The sequence below is a fragment of the Moschus berezovskii genome, chromosome 17 (assembly GCF_049115385.1).
Source record: "Moschus berezovskii isolate FMDL1 chromosome 17, NW_MosBer_1.0, whole genome shotgun sequence".
Taxonomy (NCBI): domain Eukaryota; kingdom Metazoa; phylum Chordata; class Mammalia; order Artiodactyla; family Moschidae; genus Moschus; species Moschus berezovskii.
In genome coordinates, this window is record NC_142476.1 from 9,767,154 (window position 1) to 9,784,515 (window position 17,362).

Consider the following 17,362-nt stretch of genomic DNA (forward strand, 5'->3'; position numbering starts at 1 on the left):
TGACCAACAATAACAAAATTGTGTTTCAAAGAGGAAAAATTTCTGCTGAGGAAAGGACCTACTCTTATACAGTAGTAACTGATGCTTTTGTTTTAAAATGTCCTTCTGAATCAGGTCTGTGTTGATAATTGATATACGCTCAATACTCCAGCAACCAAGTAAACTGTATGCATCAGGGATAATGTACATTGTCAGACTAAGATAACTGTATTCGACTGAATAAAAAAGAAAGAAGTGAAGCAACAGTCTTATCCCAGATAAGGAGAGGTGACCATACCTTCAGGGTATTCAGTTCCTGCTCCTCATTCCAGCCCTGGAAGAGTTCCTCCAACAGGTCCTCCTGGGAAATCAGTGAGACACGGAGTAGCTGTCAGGACGCTGGTGAGGCTGATCACCAATCCCTCAGTGTTCTGTTTTTCTTTTTTTTTGATGGGGATACAAGGTGGAGTGTATGCATGTGGGAGGTTAGTAACTATGGACTGAGCTGCCATTGAATATTCTCTTTGCTGGATGAAGGAGAGCAAAGAAGAGGAGCAGGAAAGAAATGAGGTAGAGCTTCTGCATATTAACTAATGATAACCTAACAGCAGGGAAAAAGAAACACTAAAATGCATGCCAGCTTTCAATGATAGAGACCTATGACCCTCCTGTCTGCTGAGCTGCAATTCCCTTTCCATGCAATGCCCATTGTTGGGGAGACCTCATGGTTCTCCTGCTTCGGTTCTTTCCATCTGTTCTCTGGAAGAGTGTGTACACAACTGTCACTAGGCAACTGTACATTTTTCTAATTTAGGAAGATATTTAAGGCAGACATCTGACAGAAGAACCAAAAAATATGAATTAAGGAATCAAACAAAACTATAAAATACATTTATATCTCTGTAAAGTGATGGAAATTTTAAAAATATGAGGAAAAAAAGTCAGTAAAAGTTAAACAGCCCGTTTGAAGAAACAGGCAGTAGGAACCTACCTCCAAAACAACAGTTCAGGTTGCCTATTTTCACTCACAAGGTTGAAGGTGAGCTCTTCTCACTCGACACCATATATGAACCTCTAAGCTCATAAAGCGACACCTGGTGCAGAATGCGCAGTATCACATTACAGTGGAGACGATTCATCATAGAACTTTCAGAGTAAACTGGACTCTGCACAGGATGAGTCCAACTGCTGCTGTCCAGAATGTGTGTTTCTATGGACAAACTGGGCTTTTCACAGTAAATATTTTATTTCAAAAACTGAATCCCAGGTTCACAGATTCCTCTCTGATTAAGAAAATAATGTATATGAGAGAAAATGGCCTGCCCCCCAAATACAGTTGTTTGTGAACATCTCAGGGTGAAGAGGAACAAGGCTGACACGTTGACAATAAAAGGAATTCTCTTCCTCTACATATATCATTTCCAAGATTTCTAAGTAACCAGATGTGTCTAGATCAGATAACTTAAATTATGTTCCAGTTGAAATGAAAAGCAGCATTAATTGAAATTCAACTGCAAAATGTCATATTCTTATTGTATAATGCATATACTTATCAAATTACATAAATCCTTTTCTCCTTCTCTACATATATTACTTCCTTTTCTCTCTATGCACCTAAATGAACAGACTTACTCATCTCTCAGTCTCTGCCAATTCACTTAACAAGTTATCTGTTACTGTGTGTAAAGCCTGGCTATTCACTGAACAAGTAACAAAAAACAATCCACTGGGTTTTCACCTATAGGTTAGGTGAAAGTGTAGTTACTGTTTTTCTACATGAAGAATTTTAGACAACCCAAAACTCTAGGATTAAATGTGTGTTCTGGATTATAATTCAATACCTAATTACTCCCCATTCTCATGGCCATGAACAGCGGCTATAGGATGATAAGTGACCAGCCCCCTAAAACATAGAAGTGAAAACTTTAAGAGAAAGATGAAAAAGTGAAAGTGAAGTCGCTCAGTCATGTCCAACACTTTGCCACTGCATGGACTGTAGCCCACCCGGCTCCTCCGTCCATGGGATTTTCCAGGCAAGAATACTGGAGTGGGCTGCCATTTCCTTTTCCAAAAGTTGCCCCATTTAAAACAAATTAGGTGCCCTTACAAAGTATGGAATCCTGTATTGTGTGTGTGTACCTTTGTGTTCAATAGCATCTGATTCTTTGAAACCCTATGGACTGTAGCCCGCCAGCTTCCTCTGTCCATGGGATTTTCAAGGCAAGAATACTGGAGTGGGTTGCCATTTCCTTTCCAGGGGATCTTCCCAACCCAGGGATGGAACTCTTATTTCCTGTGCCTCCTGCATAGACAGGCAGATTCTTTATCACTGAGCCATCTGGGAAGCCCAGGTGTAGTACAAAGCCTTATCGTTACTTAAAAAAAAAAAAAAAAAGTGTGAAAGTGTTAGTCACTCAATGCTGTTGGGCTCTTTGCATCTCAGTGGACTGTAGCCAGCCACTCTTCTGTCCATAGGATTCCCCAAGCAAGAATGCCAGAGTGGGTAGCCATTCCCTTCTCCAGGGGGTCTTTCCAACCCAGGGATAGAACCTGTGTCTCTTGCACTGACGGTAGATTCTTTATTGTGTGAGCCAGCAGGGAAGCCCTTCATTGCTGACTCAGCTCACCTCCAAATATCTGAACTAACAGATTAAGTGGGTCTTTGATGAAGTAAAACATTAATTAATATGGTGTCAAGTTTTTTCCAAGGATTACCCAACTGAGATATGAACCAAGGGTGGAAAATAACAGGTAATATTGTTAATCTAAATGAACAATTTTAGTGCTTGCTAGATTGATGGAAAATGTGTGTGTGTGTATAAACAAGGAAACTGAGGAATAAAATTTAAAAAAGAATTAGGGATTCTATTTCTTTTTTAATAAGATTTTTAAAAAATGACTGAATTTGTTACAATATTTCTTAGTTGTTTTTTTATGTTTTTGGATTTTTGGCTCTGAGGCATGTGGGATATTACTTCCTGACCAGATACTGAACCCACATCCCACACCCCCTACTTTGGAAGGGGAAATCCTAATCATTAGACTGCCAGGCAAATCCCTAGGGACTGTATTTTCAAATATATTGGAGGAATATAATTCTAAAAGGAGTAAAGGACAGCAGTTCAGACACCCAGTTTTGGAAGGAAATCAGAATGAAGCAGAAGACTTCCCTTCCAGCTACCACCTGAGAATTCATGGTGAGCGAAGAGCTAATGAGTAAATGTAGGTTAAGCTCTTAGAAACATGCGTGGCAGAGTGTCATGATATCTGATAGTTCCATTAATAAATCTGGAAAAAATAACGTTACTTCCAGAGACAGCATCTAGAAGGCTGCAGAATAGGGAAGGAAGGAAACAGATTTTAAAGTATGTTCTGTTGCAACCCGTGAATTTTCCACAAGTGTGTTTTTCTCGTTGTGTTTAATATAAATTATTTTTATAAACTAACCCCCATGTGATGGCATGTGACATCCACTTTGGTCCCAAGGTGAGGAATTCAGACAGAGTGCCGTGGGGCTGGCTCTTTCTGCTTTAGGATGTTGGAGTCTCAGGAGAGGAGACTCACCAGCTGAGGTTGACAATAACACTAGGAGCTGGACTCCTCTGGAGGTGACATTACTCCACGTCTGCAGCTGAAGCTGGGTTTGCTGGCGGAGCTTCAGGAAGCCTCCCCACGAGGCCTGGGCCTCCTCCTAGAAGGCAGGACGGCAGAGATCATTGTTGGTGGTGGAGGGCTCCAACAGGAGATTGACCTGAGTGGCTCATGGCCTTTTCAGGCTTAACTGTGGACAATACACAGTGTTATCTCCAGGACATCTGTCAGTGGTAAATAAGCCCTCATCACCCTGTATCAACTCTTGTTAAAGGAAAGGGCCTAGACCCACATCTAAGTGGGAGAAATATAAAAGAAACTGCACAAGTGTTAAGATTTATACCTGTACATATCAGCCTAACAAAAATAAAATAAAAATACTCAATAGCAACACATGAAAAGATGCTCAGCATCATTAATCATTAAGGAAATGCAGATTAAAAATACAAACAATGAGGTACACAAATAACAAATGTTGGTGAGGATATTGAGAAAGGTGAACCTTCCCACCCTGTTGGTGGGTATGTAAATTGCAACAGACACTACAGAAAACAGTACACAACAGACACTACAGAAAGGGTTCCTCAAAAAAATGAAAATAGAGCTACCATATGATCTAGCAATTCTACTCCCGAGGATATATTTGAAGAAAACCAAAACCTCATTTCAAAAAAGTACATGGAGCCCACTGTTGAAAGCAGTATTATTTACACTTGCCAAGATATGAAATTAACCTAAGTATCCATCAGCCAATGAATGGATAAAAAAGATGTTATATGTGTCTGTATATATATGCTGCTGCTGCTAAGTTGCTTCAGTCGTGTCCGACTCTGGGCGACCCCATAGATGGCAGCCCACCAGGCTCCCCCGTCCCTGGGATTCTCCAGACAAGAACACTGGAGTGGGTTGCCATTGCCTTCTCCAATGCATGAAAGCGAAAAGTGAAAGTGAAGTCGCTCAGTTGTGTCCGACTCTTAGCAACCCATGGACTGCAGCCCCCCAGGCTCCCCCGTCCATGGGCTTTTCCAGGCAAGAGTACTGGAGTGGGGTGCCACTGCCTTCTCCACAATAGAATACTACTCATCCGTAAAAATTCAGATATGCCGTTTGCAGCAGCGTGGATGGATCTGGAAGGTCTGGCACTCAGTGAAGTAAGCCTGAGAAGGACAGACACTCAGTGAGACCCTCACGCGCGGAGCCTCAGGAACACAGCAAACTGCTGAACGCGCTGGGAGAGCAGCGGACTCAGAGACCAGACAGCGGCCACCAGGGGCGACCACTGCTTCCTCCAGGGCGCCTTCCCCACCCAGGACTTGGGCCCTCATCTCCTGCATGGGCAAGCGGATTCTTTACTGCAAAAGCAAAGCCCAGGGAAGCCCACAGATACGTACGGAGATACATATATGTAAAACGGAATCACTTTGCTGTATACCTGAAATTAACACAACATTGCAAATCAACTATACTTCAATAAAAGTTAAATATTAATTCAAAAAGAAACACGTTTAAATGTAATTTCTATAATAAAGTATTTCCATATTTCCTGTGGCAAAATGCTATAATTATGAAATCTAGCTCCCTTATTCATATCACATGTGAATGCCTTCAAGAAGCATTTTACATAATGTGAAAATCATTCTTTTTCAATATGCCAATGTACCCTCTCAATTCTTGCAATTACAATGCTGGAAATCTAAGCCAAGAAAAATTCCTAATAAGAAAAGAATCACTGATAAGAACAGGTTTATGCATTTCAATATTTTATTTAGTTTTATCTAATTTCATAAAAGTAGAACTTATTCTTTAATACTCATAAATACATTTTTGGTTAAAGGAAGACACAGGATGACCACTCTATATCACAGAATTGTTATTTTGAAGTTGATATTCTGGGTTAATGGCAGATTGTTATTCTATAGGGAATGAATATAAAAAGAGTGAAAACTGTCAAAAAATCTCACATGTTAAAGTGAGGGAAAGCATGATTTTAAAATATAATGTATTTGTTTTTTTTCTCATGTGAAATTTGCTAAATTGTGTTTTAGGGAAAATAGTTCTTTGTTTTGAATAATCATCCTATTGATTTCTATATGTCATAAGAAAAGATATAAAATTAAATATTATAGTAAATATAAATATAAAAACTAAATATTATAGTAAATGTGGCTCAAGCTATCATGGAGCATATGGTGTAGTTGGAAGAATGGATATTATTCAGGCCTTCCCATAATTAATATGACTTTATAAAAATCCGAAGAGTTGATATGTGCTGTGAGATTATAAACTCAGTGAGTTTTACACATCCACAAATGCCAGAGAAGACTTCAAGGGGAAAAATAAAAGATTAAGAACATAGTAAATTCATACTGGAAAAAGGTACAGGAACATTCTATATCTCTTTTTTGAAATATCGTTCCGTGTTGTTTCATGTGTTTAATTTTTAGGTGAAAATCTGCCCTCTATTAACTTCTTGACGGTAACAGCCGTTGAGACTCTATTCCTATATTGTTCACAAGGCATAGTATGGATCTTGCATTGCATTTGGTCCTCTATAATAGTATTTGTTTCAACAAGTTAATAAGACTTTGCCAGAAATATTTAAATAGCTTACAAATTCTGCGAAGGCAGTTGTAGTTCACTTGATTTTCTCATGTTCCTCTTTCAACCAAGATGGCTTTTCTACATGAAGCAACATGTACCTGAAGCTCTCAGTATTATTCACAATAAAGAAAGTAGTGAATAATGCTGCATGTCTCTGCATTATTGTTTATGAAATGAGAATTATCAAATACTTAACTAAGTAGGAGTCAGGATTTGGTAAGGTCTAAGTTAGAGGTCAAAATTTTGTTGTTTAGTTGCTCAGTTGTGTCCAGCTCTTTGCAACCCCATGGACTGTAGCTCGCCAAGCTCCTCAGGCCATGGGATTCTCCAAGCAAGAATACTGGATTGGGATGCCATTTCTTTCTCCAGAGGATCTTCTGACCCAGGGATCAAATCTACAACTCCTTTATTGGCTGGTGGGTTCTTTACCACTGAACCATCAGGAAAGCCCAATAATCAAATTAGTCTGTATGAAAATTCAAAGTCTGTCAAATTTCAATTTGGAGTATTTCCACACAGTATAGCTTATGAGATGTATTTTAAATATAAATAATGGGGAAAAAAACAAAAAACGTACTTTCATTTTAGGCATACATTGCTTAATAGTAATAACATAATTGTGATAAAGTGCAAAATTAATCTTATTAAGTTTTTCAGTCATAAGCTGATGCTTCTATTTTTGCCTATACTGATGTTTATAAATCACAATAAAATAGAAATGTTTTAAAAGTCTCAGTAGATGTATCAAGCATCAGATAATAGTTGAATCTGTAGGTAATAATAAACCAACAACTTGGAATACATTGCAGAACATTTTTAACTGGAAATACAAAACAGAAGCTAAGAGATATGATGCTCCAAGAAGTTTGAAAAGGAAAAAATCAAGAGAAAAGGAGAAAAGCAATATTAAAGGACATGATGTCAAAAAAACTGCCTCAATTTTAAGGAAGTGGTGAGGTAACAACGGGATGTGTGTGTGTGCGCTAAGTCGCTTCAGTTGTGTCCGACTCTTTGCAACCCTATGGACTGTAGCCTGCCAGGCTTCTCTGTCCATGGGGTTCTTCAGGCAAGAACGCTGGGGTGGGCTGCCATTTCCTACTGCAGGGGATCTTCCCAACCCAGGGATCTAACTTGCATCTCCTGTGGCTCCTGACTTGCAGGCAGATTCTTCACTGCTGAACTACTGGGGAAGCCTCAGCAATAGGATATCAGCATCTAAACCTGAACTGCAGTCCCTCCTGAGTCACCAACAGAAAGTTGTAGTGTTCTCTGTCTCTTAGTTGCGTGTTAGCTATAAACACTGGATTGTTTTTATCTCCTACTTAATCATTAAGAAATTTTTATTTTAAATTGAAGTATACCAGGTGGCACTAGTGGTAAAGAACACCCGTGCCAATGCAGGAGTTGCAAGAAACACAGGTTCGATCTCTAGTTTGGGAAGATCCCCTGCAGTAGGAAATGGTAACCACTCCATTATTCTTGCCTGAAAATTCCATGGGCTGAGGAGTCTGGCGGGCTACATACAGTCCGCGAAGTGGCAGAAAGTCAGACATGACTGAATGACAGCACACACACACACACGCACACGCACGCACACACACACACACATGATGTACAATGCTTCAGGTATACAGAAAAATAATTCATATATATATACATTTCTTCAGATTCTTTTCCATTATGCGTGCATGCTAAGTCACTTGAGCTGTTTCCCACTCTCTTCAACCTCATGGACTGCAGCCCACCAGACTCCCCAGTCCATGGAATTCTCCAGGCAAGAACACTGGGGTGGGTTACCATTTCATTTTCCATCTCCAACTATAGGTTATTACAAGGTATTGAATATAGTTCCCATTCTATACAATGGGTGCTTGTTGTTTATTTTATATAACAGTCTGCGTTTGTTAATTTCAAATGTATCCCTCCCCTGACCTTGATCTGAGTTTTTTTGTTTTGTTTTTGTGATTTGAAGATGTAAGAAATTCAGAACAAAAGAAAGCAGGGCTCCTTACAGAAATTGCTCACTGTAGGGACCATGGAAAATATTTAATACTAGATGAGCTTGGGGCAATCAGTAGTGTCGCAAAGTATTACACCTGCTTAAAAGGAGGAGGAGGGGCATGAAAAGGAAACCAACCTGAAAAAGTTTCTAATGAGCAAAGCTAGAAGAATGTGAGCAAAAAAACCTAGTACAAAATTATTTGCTTATAAACCAAAGCAGAAAAATAAATAAATAGCTGGTAGGGAGGATTTAGACCTCTTTAATCTTTGTTGCCTGGAAAAGTGATGTTCCCTGGTGGCTCAGTTGGTAAAGAATCTGACTGCTATGCAGGAGACCTGGGTTCAAGCCCTGGGTCAGGAAGATCCCCCTGGAGAAGGAATGGCAACCCACTCAAGTATTCTTGCCTGGAAAATTCCAGGGGCAGAGAAGACTGGTGGGCTACTGTTCATGAGGTCATAAAGAGTCGGACACAGCTGAGGGACTAACACTTTCACTTTCTTTCAATATCTGTTGCCTGGAATATGTGATGTTACATGGCAATATGAACTTTGCAGATTAATTAAGTTTACAAAACTTAAAACAAGGAGATTATTCCCAGTTCTCCAGATGGGCCCAGTCTATTTAACTGAGCCTGTGACAGCAAAGAGACTTCTCTCCAGCTGGGTGCAGAGAGATGCAGTAGAAAAGAGGGAGGCAATAGAGACATTCAGATCACGAGAAGGCCGACCCATCACTGCTGGCTTAGTAAGGGACTATGAGTCAGAGAACGCTGGTGGTCTCTGGAAGCAGAGAATGATGCCTGGCTGACATCCAGCAAGTAAACTTCAGGCCTACAACCACAGGTAACTGAATCCCACCAAAAACCTAAGTGAACTTGGAAGGGACTCTAGAAAATAATTCAGTCCTGTATACACCTGTTTTCTATCTTGTGGGTTTCAGAGCAGAGGAACCAGATGAACTACACAATGCCCAGAGTATTGACACATGGAAACTATGAAATAATAAATGGACACTGTTGTAAGCTGCTGCTAAGTCACTTCAGTCGTGTCCGACTCTGTGTGACCCCATAGATGGAAGCCCACCAGGCTCCCCTGTCCCTGGGATTCTGCAGGCAAGAACACTGCTAAACTTGTGCAATATCTTTAAAGCATCAATAGAAAAGAAATACAATAACCATTAATCCATCTGATTAAATAGAGATATAAAGGACAAATCTTTCTTGGAAAACAGTTTAAAATAACAAACGCAGAAGAAATGTAGGAACTAGAAAATCTTTGTAAGAATACCACAATAATTGTTGTAGCTGAGGCTAATGATGAATGACAAAATTTGTGAATAAATAAATAATGAGAAACAGTGTAATAGCCTAAAAGTATCTCTTCCAATAAACATATTAATTTCTGTGGTGATTTTTAACACATCTACACATTAGTTAATTATTCTCTCACCAGGATGTAGAGCTTAATTCGCCTTCATTTTGAGTATGGATACATGAATATATTTCCATTTTTGTTCATTTAAAATAATATGTGATGCAATACAAGTAAATAAATAAAACAACAGTTCCATTGAGCCTGGACAGAGCATCACAAAAGGTCCTAGAAAACAGGAAAACATATATAAAACCCAACAGGATGCAATCTGTCATTTGGTAAAATTTGGGCCAGCAATTACTGCTAGAATTTAGAATAATTGAATCACTAACTCTTTCAAAAACATATCAAAGGCATCTGAAATCACATAGATTTGCAGCAACTTTTGTGAGCAACTGAAAACTTACTGCACAGCTTGAATCATGCTAAATTAATATCAAAGAAAACCGTGTCATGATAAATTAACTTGAGATGGGCAACAAGTGAAATTGAGCATAAAGTTACGGTTAAGGTAAGGGTAGATGAAACATAAATGTATTGAAAGAACAAGTGTATATGGTAGATATTTGATTAAGAAACAACCATGCATGTGTGCAAGGCTGTTATAAATACAGAATAACTAATATCAAAGAACTATAAGCAACAGAATTGAAAATATTCAAATAAATGAATCAGAGGTTCAGCAGCCCATTTATTTTTCATGGCACTGTTAAATTTACCTCCCCCATGAGAACTCAGTTTAGAACCTGCAGTGTGGTTATTCTCTCAAGTGATGTTTCAATAGGCATTGAACACAGTAATGATAGGAAAAAAATAAACAGTATTGTTTGATGGAATGCTAAACAAACATGTTAACTTCAACATCATAATTAAAGGATGGAAATTAAATAATGTGAAAATGTTAGTTTCAACCACTGAAATGGATTAATCATTATGTTAATGAGAAATTAAAGCTAAATAGTCATTTTAAGCCACCCTTCCATAAAATCTTACAAACCCACTAAGTATATTGTAAAATGCCTTACTTCACTTTTTGAAAAGACCCTCCCATTACAATATACACACGTTTTATTCTCAATTACAAAAACATTTGCCACCCAATGTAAACCATTCCGAAAATCAAGATTGAAACTAAACGTATTAGAAGCCATGAGAAAATTTAATATTATTTCATGACCTAGAGTTATATAGTAAGCTAATGTTTTGGACAAACAACTGGTCCTTACTATAACTATCATAACAAATGCTAAAGAATAGCAGCCTTCCAAAAAGGAAAAATACCAAAAAAAGACACATTCCACATGTTACACGGTATAGTACCTACAAGAAATCAGTGAATCTAGGTCATAGGCCCGGCATTTTTCTTCCCCCCTTAAAAACAAAAAAGCTATTCCTAAGGGTCATACTGAGGACATAAAGGATTCACTCTCATTCCAAGAAAACAAAATACTTAAAATGATTGGTACCACTATGAAAAAATACCGTAAAGTAACAGCGACCTACATCTGCCTCTATCATCCTCCTTTCTGGTTTACAGAGATGTGAATTCTAACCTGTCCCTTTAAAAGGAAGCTGACAAAGCAAATCTTTTCAAAATTAATTACATGGGTTTATTTACACAGAGTTTTCCTATGATTTTACCTATCCAAATCAAAAAAATCAGAATCCCAAGTTTTCTATGAAGAATAGGAAAATGCATCATCATTAACAGTAAAACTCTACCAACTGAAGATTAGAAAGGAGTGGACTCCTAACGTCCTCAGCCTGGGATTCACACGATTATCTGTTACATTCAGTACTGCACACATTCTGACAAGTCTCTCATCTAAAATACGGTTATTATTAAAATACACCTTCCTAAAGTAAATGAGCTAAGTAAAAACAGGTATTACAGTCACCATTATTCCTTTTTAACATATTTTAACGTTAAAAAAGTTTAAAAAATTCTAATGTCCACGAAAGAAAAACTATTTGCAAGAAACCCAGCACAATTTGCATGTAATATAGTTTCCCTAAAACATTGTTGTAAGCAGTTCAAATAAGGCTCACATAACCTAATCTAGAAAAACAACCAAGGGGGGAAAAAGATTCCTGGGGCATTCGCTTCCAAACCAGAAGCAAATATAAAATAATTTTTAAAATTTCACAAGAAGGTCCATTTCTTCCCTTTTAACTAATTGTTGTCTGCAAAAATTATTATGCCGTTTCCCCACTTCATGCTTTCTTAAACATCACGTCCATTCTAACTGAAACTCCTCATCCACTAACACCTAAAAACGATCAGAATTGTTAAGGCACAACTTACCAGAAAAATAGTTTTAATCGTGTTATAAAGCTCATGAAATATTACTAAACTATACCGCTGGCTATCAGAATCGTGACATTTTTAATGTTACAAGTTTTCATTTTACATTAAACTACACGTGATGACATAATTCCAAATTTTTTCATGGTTTAATCCATCAAGGGTAATTTTATAAAAGCTTTCCAAATCCAGAAATTGGTAAAATTCTTGGTTTAATTCTTCTTCAACTGCCATATCCTCACCCTACAATCAGAGTGAATGAGATGTGCAATGGCCATGCTGAGAATGTCAAACAGCTGAATTTTCTAAGTGCCCAACACTGGACACCAGTGTGATGTTTTTAGGTATTTAATCCTCTTATTAGTCACTGCGATTCATAATAATTTAAGCTTTACACAATATTCCACTTACATCTGCAGTAATAGAGCTCAGTTAGTATTTGTGGCAAGAATCTTTGTGACTGCACTGCTCAGCACTTCTACTTACATCAGCAGTGCTAAATGCCCAATGGTGAGAGGGGAGCCAATCAGATGGCGGATTAGAAGTCAACTCAGAGGCAGCTGTCTGGAGACTATTACAGCCAGTTTACCTCCACAATTCAAATTCCAAACCTTGCAAAGGAGATCAAGTCAGTCTTTAGGCTCAGCCTCCGAGCGAGAAATAGCAAGAGTGCAGGACTCTTCTAATAACGCTGCAGGGCTTGAGGGGGGACAGGAAATTAAAAATCCAAATAAATCTGAGCCAAAAAGATCCATTTTCACTGGTCTGCTCCCTCCCTGGGTTCGCTGACTAAAAACGCACACCTAACCCGCGATCCAAATAAGGTCGGTTTAACCCGAACGTGTTTCTTTGAAGGCAGCCTATCCGTTGAAGGTGACTCCTTTCAAGCAGCCTGCAAGCCAAACAATGCATTTCCCAGGCTTATTCCTGGGAATGAATCGATCTATTTTGGGGTCGTTTTCCTCCCCATCGTTGTAAAACGTGGGCACTCTTTTGGCGACTAACCGCTCAAAACTCGAAGCCCGCCTCGAATATCGCCGAATGCCTGGGCACAACTACGAAACACACGCTCGGCTGCCACAAAGCTGACCTTTTTTTTTTCCCCTCCTGCCTTCACCTTGTGAGCTCTAAGGGGAAAACGCGGTGCGGCCTGAGGTAGCACAGAGTTCCTCATTCCTTCCTCAGGTGGAGCTCGTGGTGGGCGCTCCCCTAGACGCGGGGGGCAGTGATTCCTCCTCAGACCCCACCGGCCGGAGCGCCGATTTCTGTGGCAAAAATGAATAAATAAATACGATAAAGCTGCCCGAACGGCCCCCGGCGCCCACACGGCTTCCCGGCGGCGCGGCGCCAGGGGCGGGGTGTCGCGGCGGCGCCCGGCCCGGGCCTCGGCGAGGGACCCCGTTCCGCCCCCGGGGCCCCGGGCCGCGCACTCCGACCCCGCGCGCCGCCGGGCCTCGCAGCGAGGCGGCCGCGAGGTAAAACGGCTTTGCGCGCCTCGTCCCCCACCGCCGCCTCACACACACACACCACCACCCCCGCAGCAGGGCCGGAGACGCAGGAGAAGTAACGCGGAAAGAGAAGCAACTACAGGGCTCGCGGCGAAAGCAGGCCTGGCGGCGCGGGGGTTACCTGGGATCTGCCCATGGTCGGGCCCGGGGTGCCGGGGCTCGTCGAGGGTGGCTTCTTTGTTGCGCAGCCGCCCAGGCCGGACTGGCAGCGGCGTACTGGGCGCTCACGTCCTTGCCCAAGCCGAGGCCCGCGGCCGCCCGCTGTCGCGGTCGCGCCTCCGGCTCCGCCCCCGCGCCTCCGGCTCCGCCCCCGCGCCTCCGGCTCCGCCCCCGCGCCTCCGGCTCCGCCCCCTCCTCCACCGCCTCAGCCGCCTCCCGCGCTGGGCCGGCTGTAGCCCGGATAATGGTTGTACTGGCTGTTGGGGTACCCTTCGTGGGAGTTCTGCAGGGGGGTCTATGCTGTTGGGGGCTCCGGCGGCAGCTGAGGCGGAGTGCATCAGCCCCATCTCGGGGCTTTGTTGTCCGCCATGTTGATCAAAGCAAGGCCCAGCGCAGCCGCCGGGGCCGCCGCTAGCTGGGGCAGCGCTGCCATAGTATTTATTAAACTCCGAGACGGCCGCCGCCTCCGCCGCGCCCGGGCACGGCGACCGGCGGCGGCGGCGGCGGCGGCGGCTGCTGCTGCGCGCCCATGGCGCCCAGGCCCGGCTGCTCGAACCGGCCGCCCGCCGGCTCCCCCATCTTGGGCGGCGCGTCGTCCTCGTCGCCCGGCTTGCTCAGCAGCGGCTGGCCCGGGGGCTCGGCCTGGCTGCCCGCGGCGGCACCGTCCTTGGCGCCTCTATGTTGCGCTCCATGTCGGCACCGGGCTGAGGCGTGCCGCCGCCCGCGCCGCCGAGGCTGCTGTTGTTGGAAATGGGATGTTGGTGCTGCTGCTGCTGGAACTGGTTTAGCCTCTGCTGTAGTGCGTGGTGGTGGAGGTGGTGGTGGTGGTGCTGCTGCTGGTGGGGCGCTGCGGCGGGGGCTTCGCCAACGGTTTTCAGTTTGTGGTTGGGGAGCAGCCCCGTCTCCATGGCCGAGCCCGGGCCCCACGAGGAGGAAGAGGAGGACGGCGCGGCGGCGCTTCCACCCTCCGCCCCGGAGCCGCCGCTCTTGGCGCTGTGAGTGCTGGCGGCGGCCGCGGCGCTCGCGTTATGGGCCATGTTCAGTTCGTGACGGGGGTGCAGGGGGTGGTGGTGCACATTATTCAGGCCGCTGCCGTCGCCGTCCCCCAGCCTGGGTCCCGGTGCCGCCGCGCCGCGCGCCCCCGCCTCCAGGTCCCGGGCCCCGGGCGCCGGCCGCGGCCAGGGGGGCGCCCGCCGCTCGCCGCTCGCCGCTGCTGCTGCCCGCGCGGCCATGATCGCCGCGGCGTGGCGAGGCCGGGCGGGGGGCGCGGGGGGAGACAATAAAACCCACTTTTTAGTCCGCGGCCCCTCCTGTGCGCATCCACTCGCCACGACGCGAATCGAGCGAGCCCCCTCCCCACTCCCCTCCGTCCACGGGCCCCGCCGTAGCGGAACCGGGAGTCTACGCCTTACTGTCTGGGCCTGTTCCCGCTGTGTGATTTCAGGGTGAAAGTTTTTAGTGCAGGTTTAAATGAAACTTTTTCTCTTTTTCCTCTCTACCCTGGATATGGGTAAAAATACACGACTGACTTGAGCCGCTCGGGCCCAGCATGGCTCGAGAGGGAGCCGGGCGAGCCGGAGCAACTATTATCCACTTCTCTCTGATTGCTCGGTCGCACTCGCAAAACGTGGACTGAACTCAGCCCTGGGCCGCCGCGGCCCGCGGCCCGCGGGGCCCTGGGCCGGCCCGTCCGCCCGGCGCCGGTGCAGCCTCGCGGGCACCAGCGGCCCCGGGCCGCAGAGCTCCGGTCCGGCCGCGCCGCTGGCGTTCGGAGCGCGGCGGGCGTGGGGCGACCGGAGGCTGCACTTTCCCCTCGTGCCTCCGTCGCCTTGCCAACCGGGCGTTCCCGTGTTTGTTTTCAGGTCTAAAAGGCACGATACAAAGGTGGAAAACGAGTCTGACGAGCAGACAAAAGAGGGAGAAAAGGGCCGGGGAACAAAGTTGTCTGTCGGCCTCAAAGGTTACCAGGAGCCAACGGAGAAAAAAAAATACTTGGGCAATCTGTGCAAAAGCACTGCCTCTCCCAAGAGTTATGTAATTTTTCAGCATGTTAGCCTCTCTCCCTTGATTTAGGGCCATCAGTGTGATTCCCACAACTTCTTCAAACTGCAAAATTAGGAAAGAGTTTTAACTGAAGGTTAGCCGCATTCCAGGAGCTCTGTGCCCTGTACACAGCAGGTATTCAATACATGCTTATTACTGACTGCACCTGCCCCAAAGAAATGCCAATATAACTTTTTTTAAGGCAGTGTGTGTGTGCCTGCATGCTTAGTCCCTCAGTTCTGTCAGAGACTCTGAGACCCCATGGACTATAGCCCACTAGGTTCCTCTCTCCATGGGATTCTCCAGGCAAGGACACTGGAGTAGGCAGCCATTCCCTTCGCCAAGGGTATTTCCCGACTCGGGGATCGAACTGGGGTCTTACTGCGTTGCAGGCGGATTCTTTACCATCTGAGCCACCAGGGAAGCCCACGTAGGCTTTATTAATGAAAACACAAAAGTATTCCCAAAGGAGCATTTTTCTCACAATGCACTTGCCTGTCTTCTCTCTGAAGGGAAAGCCTTCAAATATGTAGAGTGGTGTGTTATGCTCCCAACAACTTGTACGTGGAAATTTAACTATCGGTGCCACAATAGCAAGAGCTAAGGTTTATCTCATGTCTTCATAAATCTGTATGACGCCTTTCATCCTATTTTAGAGGTTATGTGCATAGTTAACCCTCTTGATATGAGTTCATTTCTAAGTAATGTGAAATAAAACTAAAAGAAATACATGTTATATTTCATAAACATAAGATCAGTGATGATGTAAATCCATCAAATCTGAATCCTACAGCAAAAACGTTTCACACTTTTTCTTCAAATACTATCCACTGTTATCACTTCTGGATTTTCTCCCTTTGTAAAATCAAATACATACTAATTACATGATGATACCACGTAAGTTGAATTTTTAAGTTTTCATATGCAAATACAAATATCAATCTGTTTTGCATATGTGTTTATACATATATTCTAAACTCAAATTACATATTTATGCTTTTAGACATTTATAGTCCAACTATATGTACACATACAGTCATAAAAATACATTTTTTCAAACTGATAAAATATATCAACATCAGTTCTTACAAGTGCAGCCGTATTTTGTGGCTTATTTTCACAACTAATCCTAAAAAGGGAAAATGAGTCACCAAGTTCACCTCCGGCCCTTTTCTTAACACTTTTTTCTATATAGAAAAATCATGAAACTTGGAAAAAAAAACTAGGTATATAGTTCGAAATCTCTTTTAATTCCTTTTGCTTCAGCAAGTCAACTAGAAGATTGGAACCAAGAGGCTATTAAATCGAGGCCCCCAGCACAATGAAGTCAGTCTGCTATAAAAGGCGACACATGCCAGCTTCTCCCCAATGGTAGATGCCACACCCTAAAGCAGATAGAAGGCACTGCAGTCTGTAAGAGAAGCACAACACAAAGCCGGCAGGACTTGGTTTTGTCTCTTAAACCACAGAGAATGCTAAAATACCTTTTCAAAAGCGTCTTGCTGAAGGTAGTAGTGGGCTCTCAAACACACCTTCTTGAGAAAACAAAAAAAAGCCTCTTAACAGTTTGATTTAAAAATCCAGGACTTAATAAACAAAATCGTAGTTGTCAGGTCTGTTAGAAAGTCATGAAATAGGTTCACATTTCTCAAAAGCAAAGTCATGGGATAGTTTCACATTTCCCAAAAGCACGATTCGAGCCGCAGATTATAGTTTCTGTTGTGTCAGTTGCCCCGATTATCCTGTATGGAGATTCTACAGTAGTTTTCAAACGGAAAATAAAGTACTAGAAATGACCACA

General features: G+C 43.3%; 1 protein-coding gene across 27 annotated transcripts in view; it reads right to left on the reverse strand.

Moving 5' to 3' along the window:
• Positions 1-13,619, reverse strand: part of LOC129542117 (uncharacterized) — a 99,011-nt gene extending 85,392 nt beyond the window's left edge. For 16 of the 27 annotated variants that reach the window (XM_088844939.1, XM_088844940.1, XM_088844933.1 and 13 more), the window contains exons 1-3: positions 13,481-13,619; positions 3,544-3,670; positions 278-340 (exon numbers count right to left, since the gene is read on the reverse strand). The gene's annotated coding sequence lies outside the window, so the exon portion shown is untranslated. Of the gene's footprint in view, positions 1-277; positions 341-970; positions 1,074-3,426; positions 3,671-12,968; positions 13,108-13,480 lie in introns of those variants that run through there. The other 11 variants (XM_088844942.1, XM_088844936.1, XM_088844941.1 and 8 more) reach the window with 8 other exon arrangements.
• Positions 13,620-17,362: the final 3,743 nt, after the last annotated feature.